Genomic DNA, 19,551 nt, shown 5'->3' with positions numbered 1-19,551 from the left:
TCTCCCTTGAAAATTTACAAGGCATGTAATCAAAAACCTAGAGCCTTGTGCTACTGCTGCAAATAACTTGCTGAGTCAAGTGGAGAGTATCTGGTTTCCAGTAAAAATGGTGCTGCCTAGTACTTGCTACTTTTTAATCCTTTTAAGGTGTCAGTTCATTGATTTAAAAAAATTTCAACTTAAGTATAAATATAAATGATTCCAGAAATTTCCAACTTTTCTGAAAGTCATTTCACAATTATGAAATTGTGTCAGTAGCTACTAAAGGAAATTCTTTTACTTGCGGATCTTTTTTAACTCATTCTTTATTCCATTTTCAATGCTTTTTAAATGTTATAGTATGTTTTAATTCCCTATTAATTTTAAACGCCCTCTAGTCTATAAAATGTAGTGGTTTAATTCATAGAGGAAAAGAAGTTGCCTTTGTAACAGTAGAATAACTCAATTTGCATTCTGGAATAAAAGCTAAATTTTTGAGCACTCAAGTAAGCATTATTAAATCTGTACATTGAAATTTTGAGTTATGCACTCTACCACAAAGTCATGAGACTGCAAATAGCACATGACTGTGCTTTTATTTTATTGTTAAAAAAAAAATCAAGAAGCTTAAAAATGAAAATCTAGTTTGGAGAGTCAATGCTGTGTAGACTATATTTTAATCTGTACAAGGTTAAGTTAAACATATGTGATGAATGGCTTTGATCAGTTGATTTACTCATTTCATGGCATGGGTACTAGAGGCAAGAATGTTCAGAGAATTTAAATAACTAAAAAAGGCTTCCTTAACATGTTGTCAAAGCAACTAGCATGCTGCAGTCTGTAGATCGTTTAGGTTACCTTTGAATTGTGTGACTTGATTAAGATGTGGTATAGATTTTTATGAGGGTTTAGAAGAAACCCATATTTCTTTTTATTGACTAGAATTCTATATAAATTACATTATGAAAAATATGGTAGATGCATTGAGAAAAACCATGTTTCAGGCACAATAATCTTATTTTGGGATAACCACCACTGTAGAGCACCAGTTCTACAGAAGGGAAAGCTGGCCAGTTCAGCCATTCACTTTGAAAAATCTGGGGTTTTGTTGGTTACGTAAAAAGAATTGCTCCATTAATATCTTCTGAAAAAATAAATAGAAATTATATTATGGCAGGCATATTTGCCTGTATTTTGAATGAACTCTTATTTGGAAGTTCTGGTTAGGCTAATATGCATAGTTATATTAATTTTGTATTTGTAGCAGTTTGGGACTTAATTCTTCAGTTATCTTAATTAAACAGTTAACCAAGATACCAATTAAATTTGAAGTATAATTTAGTGCTTTAGACAGAATAATTATTTTTGAAATTTTTCTTTTTGGGTGAGAAAGCATGAGGTGTGAATGTTGTCTTATGACACTGATCTGAGCCTAGCAGGCTTTGTTAGTGTTTGCCTTATAAAAGGAGAGAAGCATGGATAAAGCTATGTAACTGTTAGCTATGATCAATTGGAACTAATTAAATTTATTGGAAATGAAGAGTCTTAACTGGAAGAGAACAGCTGGAAAAACTGGGAAGAAAAAATTGAGTCTTGATTGAGACAATTTAAACCTTCACCCTGTCATTTAAAAAAAATATGCGGCAGCTTCTTTCTATATCTTTCTTTTTAAAGCTAATATCTATTGATTGGCTCTACAAAGTAATGCCAGTGTGCCTTGGTCGACACACATACTCCGTTTTACTCAGCATTCTGTCTTAGGGTTCATCAGATTTTTTCCTTTAACCAAATGTTTTCAATTACACATCAAAGCTATATGAGCCATTTTCACAGATTAATATTATTTTTATGTAGAAAAAATATTAAAACCTATTTCATGTAATTTTTTTATACTGCAGTACAGTGTGCATAGGAAATGTAATTTTTCATTCTTTTTCATTGGAATTGCTTCAGGTTTTGTAATACTCTATTAAAATCTGTTTTAACAACAATAATGGTATTTTCTTTACAGTAAAAAGAATGGCATTGATTGTTTCTAGAATATAATTTCAGCATTACACGAATATTACTGTATACGTGTGTTTGCTTTTGTTTGTACAATCTACTTTTGTTTTTAGTATTATAACTTAAATGTTTATTTAGATATATAGTCATTATTTGTAAGTAATATGTTCTTGTTTTCCTTACAATATTAAATAGGTCATAATTATAGAGTAAATCTCACTAAAAACTGAGTTATATAGGAAGAATTTTAGATGACTTATAATCTTTTTTGACTTAATTATCTTTATATAGTTTTTATCATGATAAAGGATGGCATTCTGAGTGACGAGGAAGCTATATGTCCCCTAAATGTTGCATTTTAAAACAGTCTACCCCTAATTGCAGTTAAAAAGAATTTTGGAAAGATTCCATTCACAAACCTGCATGGATCCCTTTAAGAAAGTCACTAAATTCTTCTGAGGGTCATACTGCAGTATCCTGCCTCTTGTTTAATGCAGGATGGACACACTATCCATATAACAGTGATAAAGGGTCAGAAGTCACTGACATTGTCAAAAAGAGACTGGTTGATAGTAGATCAGCAGAACAGTTGACAGATTCAGCTGCTTACAACAAAAGCAGCAACGATATGTGGATTCACATGGGTGTGTTAACTGTATTTGTTATATTTCTTGTAAAATTTACATGTAATTTGTAAAAAAAAAAAAAAAAAGAAAGAAAGAAAGAAACAAAGAAAAAAATCCTGTGGAAAAAAATAAAAATAGAGAAGGGGAAGAGAGATTGAAAGTAACATTCATTGACAATTTACTATGTACCAAGCACTTTTTACACTTGACTCTGACAACATTTTGAAGTAGATACTGATATTTTTCCAGATATATGGATGAGGAAACAAACTCAGAGAGGTCACTTTTACAGGGTTACATACTTAAGAAGTGGTAGATCTGGGACTTAAAATGAGTCCTGCCTGGCTCCAAAGCTTATGTGTGGTCTTAAATACAACCCCACACTGCCTAATGTTCTTAAACTCATTGAACTTCAGCATCTTTTTTCTTTTCAAATGTGAGATGATGTCACAGTCTACCTTTATTGCTTTTGATATCATACTGGTAATTGCTGGATATCTTATTGTTTAAAATATAAACTTGTTATTCTAAATTTAGACCAAGAGATTATCTCCTTTAGAAAAAAATCACATATTCTTTAAATGTTCTTTTTAAATTTGTTCTTTAAATTATTTAGGACTACTGTGATGTAAGACTGTAAACATAAGTAGTGTTTATTACTAAATATTGCATCCATGTAAGATGAAATATTTATTGTTCTGTCTAGCTTTTTGAAGTCATCAATATAAAACAGACACGTTAACGTGTATTCATTCACTAAAGTCAGCATCTCTAGTATATGAAGATGGAGCTAAAAAAGAAATCTAGTCTGAGACTGAATATTGGTTTGTGCATTTTACTATTTACTAAGGGCCCTATTCATAAAATATCTATACATTTGTTTGACTGAAAGATAGGAAATTCATCCTGTTAAAATACAGGTAAGTTCCAAAGAATTTGGGGGCATTACGTATTCAGAAATCAGAAGTACTTCCAACATAGAGCCAGAGGCCTTATAATTATTAAACTAGAATAAGCTTCTACGCTGCACTCCTTTCCTTTCCTTCTCATTCTTTAACTTAAAATTTACGGTCTAAAAAACAGTACTACATCTATGTGAATTTTTTTTTAAAGATTTTACTTATTTATTTGAGAGAGAGAAAGATCAGGAGCGCACAAAGGGAGAGTGAGAGGGAGAAGCAGACTCCTTGTTGAGCAGGGAGCCCGACGCGGGACTCGATCCCAGGACCCTGAGAGCATGACCTGAGCCGAAGGCAGACGCTTAACTGACTCAGCCACCCAGGTGCCCAGATCTGTGTGAATTTTAAGTCATTTGTTCTAAATAATTGTCCCTGCCCTTGGTTTTGACTTCAGAATGTTAGCGCTACAAAATCAGTTTACTATATTAAGGTCTTTGGATGATTATAAATTACTAACACTGTGGTTTATTTAGCATGCAGTTTTCATGAAAACAGATATCAAGAAAAACAGAAGTATGGATATCTGAGTGAAATATGTCACTCCAAATAATTCACATTTCTATACTTTTAATCAGGGGGAAGAAAATGTGAATAAAATTTTGTTTGGTGTTCTAACACTCGGCTTTACTTGCGTGTTGATAGGGTGTTAAGTAGAATTCCTAAGTATGGCGTTTGAGAGTTTCTGATAGGAATATTAAAATATAGCCAACATTATAGCTGTTAGTCATTTGTTTTCTTTTCTCATACTTCCCCTCTGGTAAAGTATGGCTTTCCCTTTTCTTTGTTTCTAACTACCACTTACGTTAAGAACTATCAAATTTGTATCTCCAATCTAGGCTTTTCTTCTGCATATCAGATTAATATGTCTTTCGGCCTGAATGTCCTGTAGATACCTACTCTTAAGTTAATTTACAATTATCGAAAGACTTTATTATACTAAACACATATTTTGTAGTAGCTAACATACCTTCTGTGCTTCGAAGGTGTAGATACTATATTTGGTATGGTTCCAGATGAGCCCTACTTTTTACCAAACTAAAACTCATCTCCTTTTATATTTATATCTCATTTAAAGGCATCACTAAGTGTACCATTAACCACCCACCATCCCAAACTAGAAATCAAGGGATAATCCTGGCTTTCCCACTTTCTGACAGTGTCCACATGTAGTTAGTGCCAGTTCTTGTAAAATGTACCTCTTAAATATCTCCTGATGATTTTCCTTTTCTCCATTTCCACAAAGAATGCATAGGTCTGGACTTTCATTTTTTCTACATGGGATTATTATTATTATATCCTCCTATAGCCATCTCCCATCTTCATTCCCTTGCCCTCCTTTTTAATTCATGACTTCTACTGCTCAGAGCGTCAGAAGCCAGCTCCTCAACCCTTCATCCCCATTAAGTGCTGTTTAATGGCTTCCCATTGTTTATAGCACAAAGTCCAAACACCTTAGTGAGACGTCTAGGGCCCTACAAGGACTGACTCCTATCTTGAGCTTCCCTGGCTGCTATGGCAACACTGAACTTTCTTTCCCCAGACTACCCTGCTGCTTCATAACTTAGACTTTGCATGCACCTATTCATCTGACTGGTGTGCTACCCTCAGTGTCTCACACATGTGGTGAAGCTCTGAGGGTTCCCTCCAAGCCCAGCTTGAGTTTCACCGTCTTCCTGAATCCCTTCTGGAAGATGTCCCAGTTTGTTGTATACACTTCTGCTCTTGGACTTTGTAGTCTTGTTAAGAAGTGACCATTTCACTTGCCCTCTGTGAGTCATGTGTGGGCATGTAACTTTTACTTTGTATTTCTAGCAATAGAATAATAGCCTGGCATATAGCATTTTCTTAATAAATGTTTATTGAATGAATGATTGAATTAGTGAATTCATAAGATAACTCCTGTTTCAAAAAGAATTCCTACATACCAGCAATTTACTTATGTATATTTACTGTCTTTCCTATTCTTATATATTATGTGTATATTTCCTTAGCCTCCCCCTTCCTTTTTAGTGGGTGTTTAAACTCAAAAAGCATTTGTAACACATTAGTGAAGGAATATAGACTCCTTTCTAGATAAACTTTCTACTGATATTGTGAAAATGAGAATTGGAACTGATCCAAGAACATAATTATCTCCATTGAATCAGTAGCTGTTGATTCCCACTTAAAAGTTGATCTTTTTCTCTTGGAAAACATGTCTTCAAAATTAGGAAAAGGATATGATCCACTGGATTTAAATGAGAAAAGATACAAAAAAATGCCTGGGAAAATGTGTTTTGTAATTTAAATCTTAATGAAGGAATGGAAGGTGGGATGTACTATCGTGGGGATGCACAGACCGAGAAGCAGACTCTGAAAACTCTGGAGAGCCTGCTCCGTGGTCTGCACTGACCCATACTGGAGATGTGCTTATGGATGGGGGTGCTGGGTTCCTACAAGTTTTGGTTGCTCTCTCTATCTCTAGTCACGCGTTTCTTCCCTCTGTGCTTATCTTTCCCTTTGCCCTGGGAGCTGTGCTGCCTCATGTCTAAGCTTGGCTCCGTCACTGAAAACCAAAATCTCTTGTGGATTTCCTGGAGTGAGGGATGTCAGTGTAACTGTTGTCCAAGAGTTCCCTCTGGGACTTGGTGGCCCACTGCAGGAGAAGTAAGATGGCTTGTATGCGAACTGGGGAGATGCTCATAGGAAGGAGAGAAATGCAGAATTTTCCAGGAAGCCTGACATTTGAACATACGCCACAGAAGTAGAGTATGGCATCATGTTGTATGGGATGGTGTACATAGTGTTTTGTGGCATTCCTCTAGGTGTCTGCAGTTAGTTATTTAGCACTAAGAAAACTTGCTTTTTATTGTCCATTGAAATTTTAATGTGTTCAAGATTTCATGTGCTCAAGCTTATGTTTAAAGGCTTGGCTTGGGGTGACTTGCCTAAGAACAAGTGCAAAAGAAAAAGAGGCAAGAAAAAGAACAAAAGATGGCTAATAAGTACCATTTGAATGTATAATTTCCTCTTTAAAATTTTCTTTAGACTTTTTAAAACAGGAAATATACAGGGATGCCTGCGTGGCTCAGTCGGTTGAGTGTCTGACTCTTCGTTGAGCATCTGACTCTTGGTTTCTACTTGGGTCATGATCTCAGGATCCTGGAATCTGTGCTCAGTGCGGACTCTGCTGGAGATTATCTCCCTCTCCCTCCCTCCCCCTCTGACACTCCCCCCTGCTCTTGTGCACACGCTCTCTCTCAAATAAATAAAATCTTTTTAAAAAACGGAAAATCTACATAATATCGATATATTTTGGCCAAAAAAGTGATTGTGTATTTAAATGAATTATGTTTGTATACTTGAGGTTTGCTAAGAAAGTAGATATTAAACATTTTCATGACATAAATAAATTATTGTAAAGTATCAAAGGTGCTCTAACATAAACAGCTGTCACATTGGCACTGAGTCTTTCATAATGATATTTTCCAAAAATAGCACTTTTCTTGCGTGTGTGTGTGTGCATGCATGCTCATGCTACATCCTCTTTGCATATAATATTTTGTAAGGAGTGGGTCAAATAAACGGTAATTGACATCATCTGAGCAAACTCATCTAAAAGAAGACCTTTAAAAATCAGGGACGGGACGCCTGGCTGGCTCAGTCAGCAGAGCATGCGACTCTTGATCTCGGGGTTGTGAGTTTGAGATCCACGTTGGGTGTAGAAATTACTTAAAATTAAAATCTTTTTTAAAAAAAAATCAGGGACGGGGCGCCTGGGTGGCTCAGCTCGGGCCATGGTCCCAGGGTCCCGGGATTGAACCCCACTTCGAGCTCCTTGCTCAGCAGGGAGCCTGCTTCTCCCTCTCCTTCTCCCTCGGCTGCTCCCCCTGCTTATGCTCTCTCTCTCTCTCTCTGACAAATAAATAAATAAAATCTTAAAAAAAAATCAGGGACTTCAAAATGATAACTGTCACAACTCACTAGCATTTATTGAGTACCTGATATGTGTCAGGCTGTGCTCTAGGCTCTTTTTAATCCTCACAACTTATTGTAATAAATCTTCATTGTCAATTCCATTCTATAAGGCAAGAAAGTAAGTCACAGAATGGTTAAGTAACTTGCCACATAAAGCCCATAGGAAATGGCAGAGTTAGGATTTGAATCCAGGCTGTTTGCCTCTAGATCTTGTGCTCTTGTATAGAAGTAATTTATTCAAAACCAAGTCATTTAAAAAAAAAAAAATCTTGAAAGAAACAAATGTATTTATTGTGGCACATCATTTTCTCTTTATGAGATATAGATCCTTTTATTTTAATTTTTGATATAGTTTAATATTTTATGTAGTGCAAGGAAATATTTAGTATGTGAAGAAAAGACGTCCTGTTTTCTTAAAAAATAAACATAGGGGTGCCTGGGTGGCTCAGTCAATTGTTAGGACTTTGGCTCAGGTCATGATATTAGGGTCCTGGGATTGGCCCTGCACTCAGCAGGGAGTCTGCTTCTCTCTCTGCCCCCCTTGCTCATGCTCTCTCTCTCTCAAATAAATAAATAAAATCTTAGAAAAAAATAAACATAGGTAATTAGTATAGAAAGACAATTTTGTATATTTTGTAGATAAAGTAAGAATTATTTTACATTCATATAAAATGACACACATTAATATACCAGTGTACATATTTCAGATTTAATATTATATATATTTTTGATAAATTTAGACTAAATAGGAAAAAGCAGAAATACTTACTTGGATAAGAATGTAGAAACTGTTGTTTTTGTTTTTGTTTTTCCAAAGCCTTCCATGTGAGTGAATAACCTTCAGGATGCACTTCTAGTTTGGCCTTTTGTGAGCTGTGTAATAATACATCTCGGATAAGAATGAATTGCATTAGATTGTGGCACACTATTATATATCTGTATATTACATGAATTACCCTTATAATTGATATCAAACCCATATGACCAAAAGTTGTAATTCACAAAAGTAATGACAACAATGTCTCATAATTCACAGACTTTATGTCATACCTGTGAATGATTACTTTTACTGTGCAAACCACATTAAAGGGGGAAAACAGGTTTTAAAACAGATGTGGGGTTTGGAAGAGTTCTTCTTCCTGATACTTTATAATCATTTTTACTACACAAAAGGGTAATTGAATTGACCAGCATCCTTGAGTTTCCCCGTGATTTCTTGGATTAAAATTGTGAAGCATAAAGGCTTCTACTCTTACTTTGAAATTTTAATCACAAACGTAAGTATTTGAGGTGAGGACAGTCATGAACTGTATGTGTTTGTCCTCATGTGATACATAGAAAGAGGAGTCCTCACTGATAGGTAGGATAAAAATCAAGGGAGACTATTTCATCTTTAAAAAAAACTATAACAACAACTATGTATCTTAAATACAGATGAGTGAATTAAATGGAGTAAACCTAATTTAAAAGGATTCCGGGAAACTGAACTAGCTACTCCCTTTGCCCTTTATATACATTTTTTTCAATGTCTCTGATACCACCTAAAATAAGTATAAGGAATATTCAGTTTTACTCCACAAAAACATTCACATGCACCTTGTATTTTTCTGTCACATTCTAGGGAACATTTGATAAAGCAAGCAGCTAGTTGAGAAGCTGATGATCTAATCTGAGAGAGAGGTTTTATATTCATGCACAGTTGCACATGCACACGCACAACATACATGTACACAAGCTAGACTTTAGATAGGAGAATTCCAGGCACCAGGGATGAGTTAAGGGTAGGATTTACATATGAGGGAAATCACAGCAGCCATGGCAGGGGTAGACTGACTCTTAGTTTAGTGACTTTGAAATGAAGACTGAGGGAGGCTGAGAACATCCTGGCTGGTATTTTTGAGCACCTACTAGATATTGAGCATTTACTAGACAACTGAGGGTAGAGTGAAGTTCATGCTCCAGAGGGCAAGCCTGGTGACTGGCTATGTTTATTCTTTGTTGGGAATTTTTTCCCTGAAGAACACTCTTAACATGAAGGTTTAATAAATCCATGTTACCGTGATGTAAAACTTAACATTTAGACTCATGCAACCAGAAAAGCAAAGTGAAACAGAGTCAAATCAACTAGATGACAAGTTGGTCTGCAATAGTAAGTATGTACTTAGAATATTTTAGAATAAATAGGGTTGCAGTACAAGCTCTAGTATCTCATTGTCTGTGTTCAGATCTCAGCTTCCTTGCATATTCACCGTGTACTTTGTGCAAGTTATTTGACCGTAGGAAGCCTCCGTTTTTTTTCGCCTGAAATATATAAGAATAGTAAGATTGTTGGGAAGTTTAAAAGAGATACTGCTTCTAACCTTAGCAGAGGAACTGGCCTGACCCATAATAAGTGCTTGAGAAGTATTGTGTGTCCCCCTCCCTTGCTTCCCGACCCTTGCTTCCTGCATTGCCACCACCATCACTCTAAGTGATCTGCTTTAGTAAATAGAGTAAACGATCTGTAACTAACTTAAAAATCACTTATAAATCAGTTCTTTTAGATGACTTAGTGATTATTCTATGTATTTGATCACTCCTAGGGATATAAATTTACTAGACAAATTTATACTTTATATATAGAGAAAAAGCTACATCTGAACTTCCATGCAAGTTTTCAGAAATTTCTAAAAGCTGCCTCAGGAAATATTGATGAATTATTCTAATTTCCCAAGTGCTTTTATATTTGGCTTATTTTTTACACTTATTGTTTGAATTGAATTTTACCAAGAAGAGTGAATCATTTGATGAAATAGAAAGGACATCCTTGAGAGAAAATACTACCTTATACTTAATAGTAGCTGAGGGAGAGTTAATTTGCATATTATACCTATGTTTGGCTAGTGGTGATCAGTGTAGAATGAGGAGATAATGATATAAAAAAGCTGTCTGAAAACTTTGATACAGCCATTTAGTTGAGAGTCACTGCTAGACTTAGGAAAGCATATTTAAAAGATGATAAAATCTAAAGGATAAAAGAAAACTCCCATCCTACTATCATTAATAGTCTTGCCAAGGAAGAAGGAGAATTTTTTTTTTTCATTTACTTGAGAGAGAGAAAGAGTGTACAAGTTGTGGGGAGAGGGAGAAGCAAACTCCCTGCTGAACAGGGAGCCTGATGCAGGGCTCAAACGCAGGGCCCTGAGGTCATGACCTGAGCTGAAGACAGATGCCTAACCAACTGAGCCACCCAGGTGCCCCAAGAAGGAGAAAATTTTAATGCAGTTCTCAGACTTTCAAAAGATGCTTACTCATTCGTACACTTTTTGAAACAGTGTGTTCAAAAGTAGAATAAGGTATACCACATGAAAATATAAGTTCAGTGTGAGTACGATAAAGACATTTTCAGAAATGTAAGATCTCAAAAAAATGTACCTCCTTTTCTCTTTTATCAGGAACTAGAGGAAGAGGTGTGTTCCCCTAAAATGAGGGTGTAAACTGAGAGAGGCAGCCTGGGATCCAGTGATCCAGATAACATATCTCATAAACTTTGGCCCCCTTATGGATGCTATTCCACTGTTGCATGAGTTGGCACCTCTTAGGAAGGTAACCTCAGGTACCTAGCCACCGGAGCACTGCATGGAGAAGAGAATTCTGGGAGATTGGCATTTGTGTTGCAAGGTTTGATGGCCCCTCCTTATGAGAAGAGTCTCAATCAGTGACTGGATTAAGTTCACTAAGGTTTCCTCAAATGTGTCCAGCTATGTTCCAGATATTTTGCAAGATCTAAGTGTTTCACTTCCCAGGCTGGACTTGTTTCTGCTCCCTAGCCTACTTCTCTGTACTCCGGATTTATACAATTAGGTCACAGAAAACCACCACCAACAAAAGATAATTATTAACTACAGGCCAGGGGGAAAAATAATATTGAAAAACTTATGATTGATAAATCACATGGTTGAGCTGTGAATAGCATACACATCGTAATGAAAATGTAAATATTGATTATATCATAGCTTAAGAAGAACCATGATATAATAAGCAGAAAAAGATAGCAGACCATGTGCACAAATGTGTGTGAGTGACTATGGATGTGTGTCTGCTGTGCACAAGTAGGTTGTGGATATGTGAGGGAGAACCCAATTTTAATTGACCATAGTGGGGAACTTTAAGCTTAAAGATAAGCCTAAAACTGAAGAAAAAAAAATTAAAAAGTAGCAATGTAGGATTTTCTAAGAAAGCCAAAAGTCGTTTTTTTTTTTTGCAGAGTGGAAAATGGGTATAGGATCAAGGCACTGCTGCTTTCTTACGAACTTGTAGAACTGTTTGACTCTTTAAACAACGTATAGTTTCATAAAAATGAACACTAAATTTAAAAATTTTAAATTTCTAAAAAAGTAAAACAAGGAAGCATGTAACAAAAAGTGATAGTGAAGGGGTGGGGAGACTTGGCCACGTATTTTGAGTGTTTCACACCAGTGTGTGAGTTCGGGGATGCCCCCCAAAATAACAAAGGATTGTTAGATATCCTATCTGAAATGGTGGGGAAGCGAAAGGGCTGAAAAGGGGTGGCAGCTTCAGTGTTATGACTGTGGGATACAGGGATGAAAGACGGGATCTTGTTGTCAGCCCCCGGGGGCCTGGTGTGGGACTTCAGTATCTGCCCTTGCTCCTGTGGTTAATCAGCCCATAGCTAGGATGATATAAAGTAATGTCACCAGGTTGGAATGAGCTGGAAACAAGCCTAATGTGTGTTTCTGCCCAACTTCCTTCCCATCTTTTTTCCTGTTTTAAAGGAGAAGACAAAGGAGAGAGAGTTCCAACAGGGTGTGAGAGGGCATAGGATGGAAAGAGTGGGAGAGACATTAAAAATGCTCAATTGATGTGAGTACCTGAGTGAAGGAAACCTAGATATCTTGTTAGTTTCTCCTTATGATCTAATCACTTGCATCCAAGGGTTATGAAAACTGGCTGCAGTGATGACAGAATCACTCTTGGTTAATTTTGAAAAAGAAAATGTGAGGAATGAAAATAATGTGCAGACAGACAAAAGTCTTTATGTTTAAAAATGAAGATAAATTGAAATCTAAGAAACTCTGAACAAGTTAGTGTACTGTTCAGATACACCAAAAATCTGCAGTAGATTTTAAATACTATTTGGGAGCACTTAGAAGGAAAAGTGAGAAAATCCATACAGGTGTGCTGAGCCGTCCCACACACTTGAATTTTATCTCAGTGTTTCGGTTTTATTAATGTTGTTACCATCCATCACCTAAAATAATTTTGATGTTTTGGAGTAAGATGTATACAATTCATCACACAATGACATTTATACTCTTCTGTGGGTTTTCACTACATACAACACACAATGAAATGAGTCATTTTCCTGTTCATGGGGAGCTATTTCTCATGATAAATTTGGGTTTTTTAGAATTTGGTTTGACATTACTTGTCATTACTTGCACAAGTATCCTTGCTATTAATGCTTTACTCATTTTCTCATGAAATGAGAAATGAATTTATTGACTGACTTAAGGACAGGGAAGAGAACTTCTGAAGAATAAAAAATAGTCTATAAAGAAGATCCCAGGATTACAGCCCAAGACGCAGCAGCACAATGAGTATACATGTCAGTAGTAGTAATCACTGCCACGGTGCTACATCCAGATCATCATCGCTGGGTACAGGACCTTGCATCTTTGGTACTTGTGATACTAAGATGTATGTCTGACTTGCTTGTATGTAGTCATGTGGAAGTCTTTGCACATTCCAGTAAACACATGATCTTTCAAAGGGCCTGGCTTGATGTTGAAGTGGACTTTTTTACAATTAAATGTAAAGGAAGTAGCATTTACTCTTTGCAACACAGTGGTTTATCTGGCAGATGTCTGCACCTGCAGAAGCATGGTCTTCAGTGTAGCCAGACAGACCTGGTGGAGCCCCCGGGAGGGCTTCGTGACGCACTAGTTGAGCATCTTTGAACTTCAGTTCAAGACAGGCAGAAAGCATCGGCAGGGAGATTTTTCTAAGCTGGAGTCAGGGCTTGGTGGGGAGAGAGCCAGAGGTGGTGTAGCATTTTGGAGGAAGTATCAGTGGTTCACTGTGAACGCACATAAGAGTGGAGCAGGGCCAGGACTGACCAGAGACTAAAGGGACTTCGTAAAGGATTGACTGAATGGGAGGCTAGATGATGAAAGGCTTTGTATGTCATGCTGAGCTGCTTTATCCTTGTTTAGGGGACAATTAGGAACCATTGAAGAGTTTTAAGCAAGGTAAAAGTGTAATCTGTTTTTCCATTAGTCAAAGCACTCTGGCTGTAGGCGCTGAATATATTGGAGGTCAGTGCTGGGGTGAGTGGAGGTACACCCTTAACGAGGGCAGGGACACCAGCTAGGTAGAGAATGTTGCAGTGGTCCAGGAGCCCACTGATGAGGGCCTGAGCTAAGGCAGCACAGGAACAGCTCAATAGATGCATACACAGAATAACGAAGAGCTGAATTGAATACTCTAAGCTGCTTTTCTTGGAATGGTATTTAAATTTATTTTATTTTTTTTTTTTAAGATTTTATTTATTTATTTGACAGAGAGAGCACAGCAAGAGAGGGAACACAAGTAGGGGGAGTGGGAGAGGGAGAAGCAGGCTACCCGCTGAGCAGGGAGCCCGATGTGGGGCTCCATCCCAGGACCTTGGGATCATGACCTGAGCCGAAGGCAGACGCTTAATGACTGAGCCACCCGGGCGCCCTGGTATTTAAATTTATTTAAGATATTCTGGTTATTCGAAGTCTTCTAGGTTTGTAATTAAAATAAGTTAATTTTTACCTAATATTAAAACATTCCAATAAAAATGCTTACATTTACAAATGTCAGCTGAAGTAAAGTGATTCATGTTGTTGTGTAAGTGCTTTATTATGAATTTAGTGTAGAGATATTAGTGTCCTTCATGTGCCATATAAAGATCTCCCACCCCCAATTTTTGCTACATTTTCATAGGGTTAGAAAGACCTGATTCATAATCTGGTAGCTAGATTGTAGACCAGTTTTTACCCAGGGCAGGGAATTCCTCATACTCCATCACTGGTCATAAAGGTTATCCAGCTTCTGCTTGTACACTGTACTGCTTTTCTGGTGCTACATGATAAATTACCACAAATACTGTCATTTAAAATAATCTCACAGCTTCCAAGGGCCAGGGAGTCCAGGCACGGTTTAGCTGTATCTGCTGCTCTGGGTCTCACAAGGCTGCAGTCAGGGTGTTGGCCAGGGCTGGGTCTCATCTGAGGTTTGGGGTCCTCTTCCAATCTCACGGCTTATTGGTAGAATTCAGTTATTGCAGGTGTAGAGCTGAGGTGTTCAGCTCCTAGAGGCTGTCCACGGTTCCCTGCCAAGTGGTCCTTTCCATGGGCATCTCCCTTCATAGCAGCTTGCTGCTTCAAAGTCACCGGGTGAATTTGTGCATGTTTATTGTAACCTAATTATGAGAGTGCTATACAACATAACCGAATTAATGGGAGTGACATCCCAGCACTTTGCTGTCTTCTGTTGGTTAAAAGCAAGTCCCAGATCCCACCCACACTCAAGGGGAGGGGATGATACAAGGGTGTAAGTCATAGAAGGGGGAGGGGTCACCTTTGGATGCTCCCACTGCACACACACCTTTGCAGTTGTGGGACTCACTGCTTACACTATCATTCCTTCCATATTTTGCTTGTTTTGTTTATGTGTGTATGTATATGTGGGAAAGAATTTCTCCTCCCATGTCTTCTCTTTGTCCTTCAGCAACTTCTCATATGATATAATTTCTGTACCCTTCTGTCTTTCAGTTATCTGTACTGTAGTTTATCAGTGATATTCCTTAGACCTTGGCACCTAGAACTGACCACACTACCACTCGCAGAGCAGTACAAGCATTATGGGACTGTTGCTTTCTTTTATCTGGGTACTGTGATTCTGAAATTAAGTTGGTTTTCTTTAGATAGTGTCCACATTTTTTACTTCTGCTAAATATGAAATCACCTAAACTCCATTTTTTCATAAAGTGCTGTTAATTCAAGTCTTCCCAATATAAAAACAGGAATTGGTATTTATGCTTTTTGATTTGTTTCTTGTTGACTTCAGCCATCATCCAGACTAAGAATCTTTGCTGTCCGGTGCATTAGTTATTCCTTGAGCTTTATATCCTCCATAAATGTGCTGAACAAGCCTCTGTATTGTCATAATGCTAACTAGTTAATTGTGGACCAGTGGACCAGGCCCCAGTGAGATTGCTGAAGCACATGGCTAGAAGATAGTCTACCTAGCCACCAGCCCTGACATTACTGTGTAGCTATAGTTTTTTAACTCAATACATGCCAAGCCACCTAACTCAAATTTCTCCCTCTTGTTCTTTTTTTTTTTTTTTTTAAGATTTTTATTTATTTGAGAGAGAGAGGCCCAGAGTATGAGCAGGGAGTCGGGGTGGAGGGGGCAGAAGGAGAAGCAGATTCCCCACTGAGCAGGGAGCCTGACGTGGGGCTCAATCCCAGGACCCTGAGATCATGACTCCGGCCAAAGGCAGACACTTAATTAACTGAACCACTCAGGTGCCATCTTCATCGTGTTCTTCTTCTTCTTCTTCTTCTTCTTTTTTTTTTTTTTAAGATTTTATTTATTTTTTTGACAGAGAGAGCACAAGCATGGGGAGTGGCAGGCAGAGGGTGAAGCAGGCTCTCCGCTGAGCAGGGAGCCCGATGTGGGGCTCAGTACCAGGACCCTGAGAACATGACCTGAGGCAAAGGCAGACACTTAACCAACTGAGCCACCCAGGAGTCCCAACTACATCTTGTTCTTAAGAATACTCCGAGAGCTTTCTTCATAGGCCCTGCTGACATCAGAATACTTGCATTTATGGACAGAATAGGTTTTAAGTAATGGGTTTTAAATTTGTGGTAGTGAGTCTAACTTATAAGCATTTAAAGTGGTTTCAAATCATTCTTGAAATGCATCGAGTTGCAATGATATTGGAGTTATATAATTTTTAATTAGCAACCAACAGTGATAATCATCTTCCAGATCTTCAAGAGTCACCTCAGGCATTATTGACTGGATGATTGTCATGTGATAGAGCAGATAAAAAAATCTTCCCATGGATATCAAGAAGTTTTATTTGTATCTCAACAACATGTACAAAGTTGTATTTCTGACTTTGCATATGTTGTGATTTTCATGACAAATATTTATTGATGGGGTATTTATAAGAATGTGTAAATGCTTATTAACATGCTCAATTTAAAACTTAGATCTTAATGTTACTATGTTTTGAAAGTTAGCAAAAAAACATAGTAAATCAGTTAGGTATAAGATTACTCATCTACTGTATTAAAATACCACTTCAGGGCACCTGGGTGGCTCAGTCGGTTGGGCAACTGCCTTCGGCTCAGGTCATGATCCTGGAGTCCCGGGATCGAGTTCCACATGGGGCTCCCTGCTCAGCAGGGAGTCTGCTTCTCCCTCTGACCCTCTGCCCTCTCGTGCTCTCTGTCTCTCATTCTCTCTCTCTCAGATAAATAAAAAAAATCTTAAAAAAAAAAATACCACTTTAAGAAAACTTGGATTGCGATAGGAGGAAAAGAATCCAGGCCCTTGGGTGTTAATAATTTGTTTCTTTTTGATATTTAAATATTTGCAGTTGACCACATCTGATTCATGGACTATGTAAAGGAGCTTACATATTTATAAACATACCATACACTTGGCTGAGAATATTTTCTTTAAATCTGAGGTGTATTTTTAAAGCTTTATGAGTTTAATTTTAAAGAAGAAGCATGAAGACTAATAGAAAGCTTTGTGTAGTCACTTAAAAAGTAATCAGCCTATGTTTTATTGACACATTAAAGCTGGACTTAGCAGATTTTTCCTTATTCTCTTCCAACCGGAGTTGGTTGTTTTTGAAATAAAAGTGACAGGTGCAGGAACAGGACTTTCCTGTTCTCTGGCCAGTATTCACCTAAACTTTTCTGAAGAGTGAAAATATAGAACAAATGAAACCATCTGCCTCTCCCAACCAACTAGTCCCTCTAGCCCACTGTTGGGGACAGTGCTGGTGCCACATGAGTCAGCCCATGGATGGGCTCCTGCTGGGCCTCGTTTGAGAGGGTTAGGGCAGATCCTGTCAGCACACATTTTGGGATGTGATTCCCTCACTGGTCAGTTATATAGACATCAAAGCACCTTTTAATTTGCGTCTAATTACTCCTTGAGAAACTATCCACCATATCCAGCAGTAGCTATGGTATAAAAAAAGTCAGAAATATGTACTTTTATTGAAATCTGAAATAATAGACTTAACCCCTAGCAATATTAAATATGAATATATTCTTCCTTGCATCTTTCTTGTAAAATTGTAAGTAAAAGAAGATAGTAAGATAGTATGAACAGAAAATATTAATTTTAGGTGATTTATGCTTTGTAATAATTTTCATTTCTTTGAAAGAAGTCTTTCAAATAAAACTTCTAAGAAGATGGTTTAGCCCATTTGTCAATGGGAATTTTTATACCAACATATAACTTCAAATTAGAACAAATTAATAACATTTTCATGAGACTATTCACTGGAATTTTAATAGGGTTATAATTTTATTTGTGTATTCTTTTGTAAATTTTTACAGTTTAATAAAAAATTACTAATTGTCTTATAATCAAAGGTGACTGCTCAGAGCTGTGACTGATAAACATCTGTCACATCACAAACTTGTATAAACAACTCGTACTTTGTCAGGTTTATGAGTTGACATCTGTTTGAATGACAGATGTCAGTGCAGTTAAGATGCAGTTTAATTTGGGGGTATTAATCTAAAAGAGGCTCACATTTTAGTCATTTGCGTCTTAAAAACAAATGAGGCTATTGCCATTAATATAATTGGTTCCTTCCTTAGTAAAGAAGCATAAACACACGACACTAGTAACTATTTGGGTCAAGCTTTTTATGGGTAGGGCCTGTAAAGAGATCTCAGAATTAGTCATTGTGACCATTTTGTGAGCCATTGTGACCAGTGAGTCTATCAATTGGCAATGGCTGACATTTCAAAATGGCCGTGTAGAAAAATGTGATTGGATTTATTAATGTTTCTCGTCAGCTGTAATCACCAACAAATTTAAGTAAAAATGTCACAAGCTGAATCTGTTTAACAATTTGCTATTGTTAAATTTTAAACAAGTTTTATAACCTCTAATTTTGATTAGTATATTAAAAATGCCACCTTCATCAGATCATTACTAGTGGACTTAAGAAAAACATAGGAAAAATAAGTGAAAAAAATAGCTTGGGAGTAAGTTTAGATATTGAAAGATTTTAATTTTTAATTAGGTGAAATTCATGTAACAACAATTTTAAGGTGAACAATTTGATTCATTTTAAGAATAGAAAGATATTACGAGCTGACATATTACTATGACTGATGTGGATGTATATCAGTGTAAAATTAAAAAACTAAGACATTTCTATTCAGGCAAAATTTTGAGAGAGATGTTTAAGCATTTGCTTCTTAAATTGCCAGTGTTACAGACAAAAACAAGGTTATTTCAAAACACTGTGATGATGATGATGTACAAAAGAAAATCTAGGTTTGCATGAATTAATTTTAAGGAACTCAGCAAACACTCAGTGTGGGAGTATATGCTAAAATTTCTATATCAAAATAGCTTTATTTTGCTTGCCTTTTACTTTTTTATATCCGAAAGCATGTTCTTTGATCCTTAGACATTTTGTTCTTAAGCATGAGTGTGATGCTCAGAGAATGTTAAGTCCAGATTCTCTGCTGTTTATTGAACAGTATATAGTGGTTGTACCAAACTGGACCTACCACCTTTGAATAATTAAATGACATGAGGAAGTTAAGCATAGATTTTCTTTTGACAGTTTTGGACACCTGCTGGTGGGGCATGAATACAAGAATTGTAATGACTAAATTTGTACCTGCTTCTAAATTCCTGTATTTTATATTTATTTATTTTGATCCCAGAGCACACTCATCATTGTGGACAACAAAATTGTCCCCATAGCAGAAATC

At 36.8% G+C, this 19,551-nt stretch overlaps 1 protein-coding gene across 4 annotated transcripts in view; it reads left to right on the top strand.

Moving 5' to 3' along the window:
* Positions 1–19,551, top strand: part of WDR7 (WD repeat domain 7) — a 365,699-nt gene that overhangs the window by 169,792 nt on the left and 176,356 nt on the right. The window lies entirely within an intron of this gene.

The sequence above is a fragment of the Callorhinus ursinus genome, unplaced genomic scaffold (genome assembly GCF_003265705.2).
Source record: "Callorhinus ursinus isolate GAN/ISIS: 27379988/994484 unplaced genomic scaffold, GSC_fseal_2.0 scaffold11, whole genome shotgun sequence".
NCBI lineage: Eukaryota > Metazoa > Chordata > Mammalia > Carnivora > Otariidae > Callorhinus > Callorhinus ursinus.
Note: the sequence above shows the minus strand (reverse complement) of the source record. Positions and strands in the feature narration are given on the sequence as shown.